This window comes from Notamacropus eugenii, chromosome 5 (assembly GCF_028372415.1).
Source record: "Notamacropus eugenii isolate mMacEug1 chromosome 5, mMacEug1.pri_v2, whole genome shotgun sequence".
Classification (NCBI taxonomy): Eukaryota; Metazoa; Chordata; class Mammalia; order Diprotodontia; family Macropodidae; genus Notamacropus; species Notamacropus eugenii.
The window spans coordinates 298,033,620-298,046,433 of NC_092876.1; positions in this window are offsets into that span (position 1 = coordinate 298,033,620).

Consider the following 12,814-nt stretch of genomic DNA (forward strand, 5'->3'; position numbering starts at 1 on the left):
ATTTCCCAGTTTTACGCAAAAACAATTCTCAACATTTGTTCCTGAAACTCTTGAGTTCCAACTTCTCTTCCTCCCTCCCCACCCATCCCCACTGAGAAGGCAAGCAATTCAGTATAGGCTATATATTTGTAGGTTTGCAAATGACTTCCATAATAGTCATGTTGTATAAGACTAACTATATTTCCCTCCATCCTATCCTGCCCATTTCTTCTATTCACTCTTTTGACCTTGTCCCTCCCCAGGAATGTTGACTTCTAATTGCTCCCTCCTCCCATTACCCTCCCATCATCCCCCCCACCCTGCTTATCCCCTTATCCCCTACTTTCCTGTAGTGTAAGATAGATTTTCATACCAAATTGAGTGTGTATGTTGTTCCTTCCTTGAGCCAAATGTGATGAGAGTAAGCTTCACTTCTTCCCTCTCACCTCCCCCCTTTTCCCCTCCATTGGAAAAGCTTTTTCTTGCCTCTTCTATGAGAGATAATTTGCCCCATTCCATTTCTCCCTTTCTTCTCCCAATATATTCCTCTCTCATCCCTTAATTTTATTTTTTTAGATATGATCCCTTCCTATTCAACTCACCCTGTACTTTGTGTGTGTGTGTGTAATCCCTCCAACTACCCAGATACTGAGAAAAGTTTCAAGAGTTACAAATATCTTTCCATGTAGGAATGTAAACAGTTCAACTTTAGTAAGTCCCTTATGATTTCTCTTTCCTGTTTACCTTTTCATGCTTCTCTTGATTCTTGTGTGTGAAAGTCAAATTTTCACTTCAAGTCTGGTCTTTTCATCAAGAAAGCTTGAAAGTCCATTTTTTCCCCTGAAATATTATACTCAGTTTTGCTGGGTAGGTGATTCTTCATTTTAATCCTAGTTCCTTTGACTTCTGGAATATCATATTCCAAGCCCTTCGATCCCTTAATGTAGAAGGTTCTAGGTCTTGTGTTATCCTGATTGTATTTCCATAATACTTGAATTGTTTCTAGCTGCTTGCAATATTTTCTCCTTGACCTGGGAACCCTGGGATTTAGCTACAGTATTCCTAGAAGTTTCTCTTTCTTGGATGTCTTTCAGGAGGTGATCAGTGGATTTTTCAATATTTATTTTGCCCTCTGGTTCTGGAATATCAGGGTGGTTTTCCTTGATAATTTCATGAAAAATGATGTCTAGGCTCTTTTTTTGATCATGGCTTTCAGGTAGTCCCATAATTTTTAAATTGTGTTTCCTGGATCTATTTTCCAGGTCAGTTATTTTTCCAAAGAGATATTTCACATAATCTTCCATTTTTTCATTCTTTTGGTTTTGTTTTGTAATTTTTTGGTTTCTCATAAAGTCATCAGCTTCCCTATGTTGTATTCTAATTTTTAAAGAACTGTTTTCTTCAGTGAGCTTTTGAACCTCCTTTTCCATTGGGCTAATTCTGCTTTTTAAAGAATTCTTCTCCTCGTTGACTTTTTGCACCTCTTTTGCCAGTTGAGTTAGCCTATTTTTAAAGGTGTTATTTTCTTCAGCATTTTTTTGGGTCTCCTTTAGCAAGATGTTAACTCACTTTTTGTGATTTTCTTGCATCTCTCTCTTGCATCTCTTCCCAATTTTTCCTCCACCTCTCTTATTTGATTTTGAAAATCCTTTTTGAGCTCTTCCATGGCCTGGGACCACTGCATATTTATTTTGGAGGTTTTGGATGCAGAAACCTTGACTTTTATGTCTTCCCCTGCTGGTAAACATTGTTCTTCCTCATCCAAAAGGATGGGAGAGAATACCTATTCACCAAGGAAGTAACCTTCTATAGTCTTATTTTTTTTCCCCTTTTTTGGGCATTTTTCTAACCAGTTACTTGACTTTTGGGTCCTTTGTCAAAAGTAGGGTATACTCTGGGCACTCAGTTCCTCCAAGGTGGCATAATCAAGGGAGAGGAGTTTACTTCCTGGCCGGGCTCCTGGCTGAGATTCAGATCAGCTGCTCAATTCCCCCAGGGGTTTTAAACTGAGGCTTCAACAGTGGAAGCAGGCTGCTGCCTGCTGGCTACGGGAAGACCCTGCTCCCCCATCACAAAGGTGATAAAGCCCTCTCACTGACCCCTGAAGTGTCCTTGTTACCTGTGGGTTGAGGGATCCACAAACCACTGCTGCTGTTCCTGGGGACTCCACTCCCGAGGCCCTCTCCAGCCCTGTTCCTCCCAGTGCGGCCAAGGCTGAGCTGTGCTCTGCTCCACATCCAATGTGACAGACCTTTTTGGTCAGCCTTCCAGGTCACCCTGGGCTGGAAATCTCTACTTTGTTGTTCTGTGGCTTCTGCTGCTCTAGAATTTGTTGAGAGTCTTTCTTTACAGTTATTTTATAGGATGTGGGGGAAGAGCTAGAGTATGTGCACCTTTCTACTCCACCATCTTGGTTCCACCCCAGTGTCATCATTTCTTAAGGCAACTAATATGCCATTAATTTCATATCCCATAATTCATCTAGCCATTCCCTAGGTGATAGGCACCACCTTGTTCCTAATTCTTTGCTACCAGAAAAAATAACGAAAGGACCTACTATAAATGTTATTATACAAATCAATCCTTAACTTATGTCTTTGACCACTTTTATATCTGGGTTTTTGAAGGACAGTTCCCTTTTGGTTTCCAGAATGGTTAGATCAATTCACAGCCCTACCAATGGTACATTAGTGTGTCTGTCCTCTCATACTTCCTCAAACAATTGCTATTTTCCTCTTTTACCAATCTGAAGGAGAACCTAAGTGTTGTTTGAATTTGCATTTTCCCTTAAAAAGCACTTAGGAAGAACGTACAATGTGCCAGGAAATAGGCACTAGAGAGGCAGAGAATGAAACAATCCCTCCTCTCAAGGACCTTATTACTATTGGTCAAAAAATTGGTCAGAGAATTTTTCATATGGTTAGTGACAACTTCCTTGTTCATGTCCTTTACCTGTTGGATTCCTTGTTCATAGATTTCTATCAATTTCCTGCATATCTTGGATTTCAGACTTTATCAAGGAAATAGACCACAAATATTTTTACCCAGTTAATTTTCTAATACCAAATGCATTGATATGGTTGTGCTTTTCCATTTTAGGTACTTGAAATTGTCCATTTTATCTGCTATTGTCATCTTTATCCCTTATTAAAAATTTACTCATAGCCATGGATATAAAAAAAATTTCTTTTTCTAATGTATTCATGATGTTTATGTCATTTGTTTATTTAGATCATGTGTCCATTTGGAACTTAAAATAGAACATGGTGTAATATGTTCGCTTAAACCTAATTAGTGCCAAACAGCTTTCCAGTTTTCACAGCAGTTTTTTGAAAAATAGAATTCTTACTCCCCAGCAGTGCTTATAATATGTTCACTTGCTTCTGGATCATGTTTAACTAATCAGTTCTATTGATCAATTTTTCTGGTGTCTTTTATTTTTTAAACTGTTACCATATAGTTTGATGCTTTCTTAACTTAAAGGTACAGTTTGTGATCAAATTCTGCTAGGTAGCCTTAATTTCTACCTTTTCCCCTATTATTTCTCTTACTATTATTGACCTTCACCCAAAAGATGAATTTTCTTAATTTATCTAGTGCTGTAAAGTAATCCTTTGGCCTCATTTCTAAGAATATGAAGTACTGATTCAAATTTGTAAGTTCATGAACCATTCCCCAATTAATAGTAAAAAGATATGAATAGGTAGTTCAAAAATCTGCTCCAAATCACCAATAACTTGACAAATACAATTAAAAGTTACTTTGAGGTTTCATTTTATACCCAATAGATTGGACAAGTTAACAACAACAAAAAAAAGAAAGGAAAATGATACATGTTGAAGAAGGTAGGCGGGAAAAAGACACAGGAATGAATTGTTGGTGGAGTTGAGAACTTGATCCAGCCATTCTGGAAGGAAACATGGTACTATGCCCTAAAAATCGCCAAACTATTCTTACTCTTTGAACCAGCAATAATACCACTGCAGGCTAGGACTACAAAGAGCTCAGACAGAGGAAAAGGACCCATATGTGCAAAAATACAGTTCTTATAATACCTAGAAACTTACAGATTACCTATTAATTAGAGAATGACTGAACAAGTTATAATACGTGAACATAAAGGAATACTATTGTGCCCTAAGAAATGGTGAAATGGATAGTTCCATTGAAATCTGGGAAGTCTCGTATGAACTAATGCAGAGTAAAGTGAGCTTAACAATTTATACAATGACAACACTGTAAAAACAAACACCTGATCAATGCAATGACGAACCATGATTCCAGAAGATCATTGCTGAGTCTGTATCCTGACAGAAAGGTGAAGGACATGAAGTACAAAATAAGGTATTTTTAGATGCAGCCAATATGGGAATTTGTTTTGCTTGACTGCATGTTTGTAGCTAGGGTTTTGTTATTCCAGTTGTCAAGGCAGTGAGGGGAAGAGAGCTGTTTTTTGTAAACTGAAAAATAAAATTTAAAAGAATAAGGTAACCCCCTTTACAGTTTGACATGGCACTAAATCTATAAATTAATTTTGACATGATTTTTATCATCAAGACCCAATTCATCTCCAATTATTTGTCTTTTATTTCTAGAGAGTGTTTTAATTAGTAGCCTATAAATCCTGGGAGTGACTTAGATGGACTCCTTAGTCCATTCCATTTTTAACAGATTTTTTTTTTTTAATCTTGCCGCTGGGTTTTGTTGGCAATAGACAAAAAGGTTGATGATTTTTGTGTGTTTATTTTACATCTTGCTACCTTACTGAAGTCATATCAATTTTTAATTAAGTCTAGTGAGTTCTCTAAACCATCATCTCTTGACAACAGTGATCTCATTCTTTATTTTTTTTAAAATAGCTAACATTTTTAGAACTGTATCAAATGACAGTGATACTTTTAAAGCAAGGGATCTTTTTAGAAAAACTTCTATTGTTTCTCCATTATAAGTAATGCTACTTCTTCGTTTTAGATGGAATTGTGTCTACCATATTAAGGAAAAGCCTATTTATTCCTATGCTTTTTTAGTGGGGATTTGCCTTTTAACATAAATGGGTGTTACACTTTGTCAGAACTCTTTGGGGTGGGGGGCGTGGAATAAGGAATAGAGTAAGGGGAGAAGATAAGGCAACAGGGATAGGGTAAAAGAGGCTGAGGATGAAAATAGTAAAAATAAGACAAATTCACAAATATTATAACTTTGAATGTGAATGTGGTGGCAAAGAACTGGAAATTGCAAGTTGTGATATATGATTGTGATGGATTATTACTCTGCTGTAAGAAATTATGAGCTCAGTCTTAGAAAAACATAAAAACTTGCATGAAATAATGAAGAGCAAAAAGAGCAGAGCCAAGAGAAAATTGTACAGTTACATCAATATTGTTTTAAGAACAACTGAGTGAATAAGTCATTTTGAATATTATAAATATACAAATTAAAGAACATATGAAGAAAGATACTGTCGGCATCCAGAGAAAGAACTGATAAGTAGAGGTGTGTAAAGAATAAATTTACATATCTATACCTATTTGTGTCTAATGGTAGTCATTTCATGGATGAGGGGAAAGGGAGGGAAGGAAAAAAATTTACATAATAATTTCATTATATATTTAAAGGGAATAGCAAGTTGTACTTAATAGATTTGCAGTTTTATTTAATAATATGTAATCATCTTTATTATACTATTATGAGAATGCTTCTTTTATTCCATAAATTTAGAATAAATTTTTAAATAGCTTTTTCTGATTCTGCTGATTATGAATCTTATTAATGTTGTCTGTTATGTTTATAGTATGCTTAATGTTGAAATAACACTGCATTCACAGTATAATTAAATACAACTTAGTCATAGTTATGGTCTTTTTAATAGGTCCTTTAAGTCTCTGTCAATATCCTACTCAGTCTTTTTGTACTGGTAATTATTAAAGATATTAATCTATAGTTTTCTCTATTTCTCCTCTGTTTTGTGTGTGAAAATCATGTTTCTTTTACAGGTGTTTCGTAAACTTAGGAATTATAATTTTAGTAAGTTATAGGTGTTTCTATTTTTGTAAAAAATATGTAATGTTAGAATTGTTCTTTGACCTAATTGTAAATGTAGAATTATAAATCCATTTGGAACTGGGGGACCCCTGTGGGAGGTCATTTATAGCTTGTTCAATATTTTTTTTCTGATATCAGGTAGAATTAATTAAATTCTTTATTTTTATTTGTTTTTTGGAGATAAGTATTCATCTATTTATCATTTTATTTATATATAATCGGGCAATAGTTCCTAACAATTTCATTTCACGTTTATGTTATTTCATTTTTAATTTTAGTCATTTGTCTTCCTCCCTTAAAAATCAGATTAGCTAACATTTTGTCTTTTTTTTAATTAGACTTGTTTTTGCCTTTATGAAAAGAAAGCCCCCTATTCTCAATTGATAAGTGGTCAATGGATATGAACAGGCAGCTCTCACAGGAAGACATCCAAGTTATCAATAACTGTAATAAGAAGGGGAAAAGAGATTAAAATCACCCAATCATTAGAAAAAATGGTTTAAAGTAACTCTTAAGTTTCATTTTATATCAATCACCCTGGAAGTGGCAAAAATGAAAAATTTTGGAAGAACTTGCAAGCAAATAGGCACATAAATGCACCACTGGTGAAGCTGTGAATTGATTCAGCAGTTTAGGGAGCTAAAAGCCACTAAAATGTGCCTATGCTTTTTCTCAGTGCCACAACCAGGCCTCTACCTCAGTGAGGTGAAAGAGGAATTATTTCTTAATTTAAAAATAAAATGGAAAAAAAAACCACCTAGTTTTTGTTTTAATTCCATTTTATCATCTATATTTCTTTGATTTTCAGATTTTCTCTTTAGTTATGGGAAAATTTTGCTTTTATAGTTATCTTTTACATGTTCAATTCACTGTTCTGTTCTTTTGTTGATGAATGTGCCAGGCACTATGTTAGGTACTATAGATATGTCCCTTCTAGGCTTTTTTGAAATTCTGATACTCCTGGACCTGTTTTCCTACCTTGCTTTTTTGTTTTTAAAGTCAATTGTATAGCATATATATACAGTTTTGGCAATTGAAGGAGAACCTTTAATTGCCACATCTCACATAGGTCTTTCCATATGTCCTTGTATATTTCCATTTTTCTCATTTTAATATCATCTTAACATTCCATTCAGAAATAGTGTTGAATAGTGGATAAAGCAGGAATTCTTAACCTGGAATCCATGGACTTGGTTGGATTTTAGCAAGTCCATGAACTTGCATGGGGGAAAAATGCATCTTTTATTTTCAGTAACCCCTAAAATTTACAATTCTTTCGATTTTTCAAATACTTTTTAAGAAGGCATCCATATGCATCAGACTGCCAAAGAGGCCTGTGACATTAAAAAAAAAAACCCAATTCTTAAGAATCCCTGGCCTAGAGGAAGGATTTTTTTGCAGTTGCAGATGTGGAGGGTTATTCAGAACCTAGGCATGAGAGAAAACATGTAAGGCAAGGAAGTGGGAAGACTAAAGAATGGCCAGGGATCCAAATAGCTAAAACCTTGAGTGTATGAAGAATAGGAGTGTGAAATGACGTTGGCAAAATAAGGTTAGGGCTAGAATGTGGAAGGTTTTTCCAGTCTCAGGTGTTCGTGCCATCTCAGATAATGGAGAGCCACTTTTATAGCATTTTATAATGTGCTTTCACCACAACCCTGTGATATAGGTAGTATAAATGTAATTATCCCTCATTTTACAGGTGTGGAAACAAGACCAGAAAGGGACACTGGAGAATATTCACATATAGATGGCCATTCATTTAAGGTTTACAAACTACTTATGATAAGGATATTGGAACCAAATGGCCCCTTCCCTAATCAGAAACTTTGCCCCTGGAGAATAGGAATGCCAATATAACGTTATGAGAGAAATAGCTCTTTTCTGAGTTCATGGATGAATAACTGGCTGAAATATATTTACCATAATGCAGAAGTCATAAAGGTAAAAACTTACATTTTATTATTATGCACAAGCATAGGTTCAGACCTCAGAGAAAACAATAAATCTGAACAATCATTAGGATTTTAACAAGGCCTCTTAATAGGAAAATTATGTCCAAGTGATAGAGAAATAATTCTTTTCCATATTGCAATCTTGTCCATTCCTCTTAGGACATAGAAGTTAGAGAAAAGACAGCTCCATAATCCCATGCGTTCTCCAATGTTATAAAAGTTGAACAAACTTAAACAATCATAATCTCATACATAAACAAATATAGTTAAACAGACTTTGTAGGCAAACTAAGTCAATTTACAGATTACATTCACAGGGTTCACAAAGAGGCTAATTGAGAGGAGAGATTTACATGTTGCCAAGGAGTCAGGGAAAGAAGAAAATTATTTGAATTAGTTTCTTATTTTCCAGGTACTCAAGGAAGACTTTGACAATGAAACAGGAGAAAGCTATTTAGAATTTAAATTTCTTTTCTTACATTCATATACTTACCATCAGAAGATAGTGTCTTATAGTGGATAGATAGCCTTGAATTAAAAAAGACCTAGGTTCAAGTTCTGACTTTGGGACTATTAATTGTATGACTGTGGGCAAGTCAAAACAATTTCTTAGTGATCTCAGATAACCGTCTGAAACAAGTTTTAGACAAACTGCTAACATGCATTGGTAGAAGACTGGAAACCCCCCACACCATTGGAATCCCAGGTAGGTCCAGACCACCCACTCCCCTGGCTCCCAGAAAAAAAAAGACAACCCACACATGTAAAAAAAGTATATGTTTCATTTAATATATCAAAAGTATATAATGTTTACCTTTGTGAACTGTTGACTGAAAGACCATTTCATGACCTTTCTTTTATAAACATATTCCTTATAAGGTTGCCCTAACATTTTGCAATAACATTGGATCATAAAGCTAGAATTGGAAGGGAGCTTCTAATGCCCTCATTTTACAGACTGAAAAACATGGTCCCAAACTGATAAAGTACCATGCATAGCTGAGAAACATGTATTCTCCTTTCTATTTCTATTCAATAATCACCAAAGAGAAATCTATCATATCTAATTTTTCTTAAATTCTATTCAAGTCTTTAACTTCTTTCTTTTTTGTTTTTAACTTCTCTTTTGATCTAGGACTGATAGGGGTAAATTGAGGTTATTGTTATAATTTTATGGTCTTTTTCCTTGTAATTAATTTATCCTTCAAGTATTTAGACGTTACGTTACCTTACATATATATATATATATATATGTTAATTCATTGTCTTTGTTACCTTTCAACAAATTGTAGTTTCCTTCTTATATCTCTTTTAAGTCTATTTTTGTTGTTGCCTATCTGAAATCATAATTCCTATGCCTTTTTTGTGTTCATCTGAAGCATAATAGATTTTGCTGAACCCTTATTTCAACTTTTTGTGAATCTATATTTCAAGTGTGTTTCTTGTAAAAAACATTGTTGGATTTCATTTTCTAATCCATTCTACTGACTCTTCCTTTTTATGGGTAAATTCATCACAGTTATGATAGTTAATTTTTTATTTCCTTCCATTCTATTCTCATACTTTTTCTTTTCTATATTCCTCTTTATTCCCTTTCCCTTATTTTTCTTTAATCTTCTCTTCACAATTCTCTCTCCAAGCTTAAGATTTGTTTTGCTGATGACTAATGCTTTCCTAAATCTGCCTCTCTCTGTTCCCCCTTTTCCTCTTCCTATCTAGATAGTACTTAACTTGAATGTGTTTCTATGCCAAACTCTGTATGGGTGTTCTGTGTTCTTTTGACCAGTTTAGATGAATATGAAGTTCAAATTCATATTTGGGGAAGGGGAGAAGCATGAACCCCCTTACTCAAATTGACTGCTCAGAGACATCTCAAGGTAAAAACAGAAAATCTCCTTTTTTTTTTCGGTTCTGGAGAGAAACCGGGAGGTCCCTTCACCAGTAAAGCTGGAGTAGGGAGGCGCCTTATAGAAGCAGAATGGCAATTTATATAGACCCTGACACAAAAATCCCCCTCCCACCACTGACCATTATTCTTATTGGCTGAGAAGCAAGGTCTTACATTCTAGGTATGAAATCTAACCAATCCCCTATGAAACCCGGTTCAAATTTCCCTGCTCCTAGACGTTACAAAGCCTGCAAAAATACACTCATTATATGCAAATTAGGCATTGAGGAGTTAGTAAGTCATATCCAATCACTGATCCTAAAGCAATACATAGCCTTATATGGAAATCACCCAACTCTGGAGGAATGGAAACCTGGGCCCAAGGTCTCCTCCACTCCAGCGAGAAGACTCCATATTCCTGAGAAGTTTTCATCCCATTCAAAATGATACCATCTTTCCCCTTCTGTGTTTGGTTATGGTTCTACTTACACAACCTGATTATGTCTTAAAAAGTTTTTCTAACTTTCTAACTTATCTTCTATTTTCTCTTCTTATATTCTCCCCCCACCTTTTTTTCCTTACATCTTCAAAACATAACAAAACTATATGTAGATCTTCTGTTTCAACTGACTTCCTCTAAGATGCCATGTGACATTAGGATTCTAAAAGAACTCTTTTACAATCCTCCCTATCCATTAGAATGTAAACATGTTTTTGGACATAAAAACCTCACAAATAAATGCAAAAAGACAGAATTATTATGTATCTCCTTTACTGATCACAATGCAACAAATTTATATTAAAGGACTACTGAAAAAGTATTAAAAATAAACTGAAAGTAGATAACAATCCTAAAGAAGTATTGATTCAAAGAACAAATTGAAACAATGGGTAATTTAATTAAAGGTAATTACGACAGTGAGACAACACTCCCAAATGTTCAAGTGAAGCCAAAGTGGGAAATGTTTATCTGTAAACACTTAACAAAAAATGAGAAAATATCAATGAATTGGGAATTCAACTAAAAATATTAGGAATCCAACAAATTTTAAAACTCCAGCTAAACACCAAAATAGAAATCTTGAAAATTAAAGAATAAATAATGCTGAAAATAATGCTGAACCAGATGGATTCACAAGCTAATTTTATCAAACATCCACAGAACAATTAATTAGGTAAAGTGATTTGCCCACAGTAACAGAGGTAAGATCTGGACTCCTTTGCCGTGTCTCCAAATTCAGGTCTTTCCAATGTACCTTGCTTTGTTCTCAAAATTTTCTTATGAGGGGATTAGAGTAGATGCATCTAAGGAAAAGAAGCTCTAGATCATTGATCCTATGAACATTAATGTCTTATAACCAAACCTCATAAAATCCTCACCATATCATTTATTTATTATTTTTATTATTTATTTATTATTTAATCACCCTTTTATAACATTACTGCTATGAAAATAACTGAGCTTCTTCCATAATCCCTCAACATCATTTCTCCTAATATCATGTTCTTATGGAATCAGTGGAGAGTTCTAAGTGAGATAGGACAATAATCCTCTGGTTAAAAGAGGCAACCCAAAGTATACCAACTCAAATTCTTTGATGTCTCTCCTCTCTATTGCTATATGTAATAGCAACTTTTGCTTAGTTAAACTAAACCACCTAACCAAAGAACTGGAAACAATGGGAACCCATGGATTGAGAAATGTCTGAACAAACTGTGATACCTGACAATAATAGAATATTCTTAACATTATAAGAAACTGAATATGAGGAATTCAGAGAAATCTAGGAAAATTTATATGAACTAATGAAAATGAAGTAAAGAACCAGAAAAACAATCTATAAAATGACGACAATATAAACTATAAAAGTAAAAATGAAACTTACCATTCTATAATACTCAATGCTAGCCACAGAAAAAAGGATGAAAGAAATGTACCACTATTCTTTCATAGGAAGGAGGTCTGTATGGGGGGGGGGAGGCGCGGGCAGAATTACAGGTGTGGAATAATGTTGCATATTCTGTGAAACACAGTATTTCAGTGATTTTACTTTTTTTCCTTTGTTTCAAGGGAAGGCTTGTTGCATGGGAGAGAGGTCAGAAGAAGGGCTTATCCAAAAAGTGATCATAATATGAAAACAAAAGGTATAAATAAAAAATATGTATAATACATATAATATATAAATATATAATATAAATAAATAGATGGTAAATAAATAAATAAAATAAAGTGAGCTACCTCATTGGCTGCTCACAAAGTGGATCTCTTTGTTGCTACCTTTTCCCAGGAGTTTGTATCCATATTGCCAAAAGCCAGGTGCATTATTCACGTCCTTAGAAGGTTGATTACTGTATTAGAGAGCTCTCCCTGTAAATAATATGCTATTTGAAGTGATCTCTCACCTCCTGCCTTTAAGAACAAATAGATTGTAAACATTGCAAATATCCAAGTTTCAAAATAATCACTTAGGCTCCTAATTCAGTTCATTTTGACATGGAATTAATTAAATTCAATGACTACCCTTTCTTCATCATTTAGCCAATAATGCCTCCGGATGAGTCTTTCTTGGAAACCTATTTCAACAAATGGGAGTCATGGTCTATACAATATTTCGAGTTCAGAATTTCCTAGTAGAGCAGATTTTCTAGTAGTCAGTGAGATGAGGCTTGGTCTGACTTAGTAAGCAGAGTGACGCTGAACTTCCTTCATACGCTAACTAACCCAGGCAGTAGTGGATTACCTTTTAGTCCTCTCACTAACATTTCAATTGGCAGGAAAACCTTTGACACAAAACGCTGCTGCTCGTGCTCTGAAGGCAGATTTGTCATTGCCTCCACATCTGCAGCCATTTACTTCTTCTAGCTCCAGACTTAATTGAATTTTCCAGTTGTAGGAAGCATAAAAATGCTAATACTCAAGTTCTTTGGTTGTCTTATTACCGTAACCAGC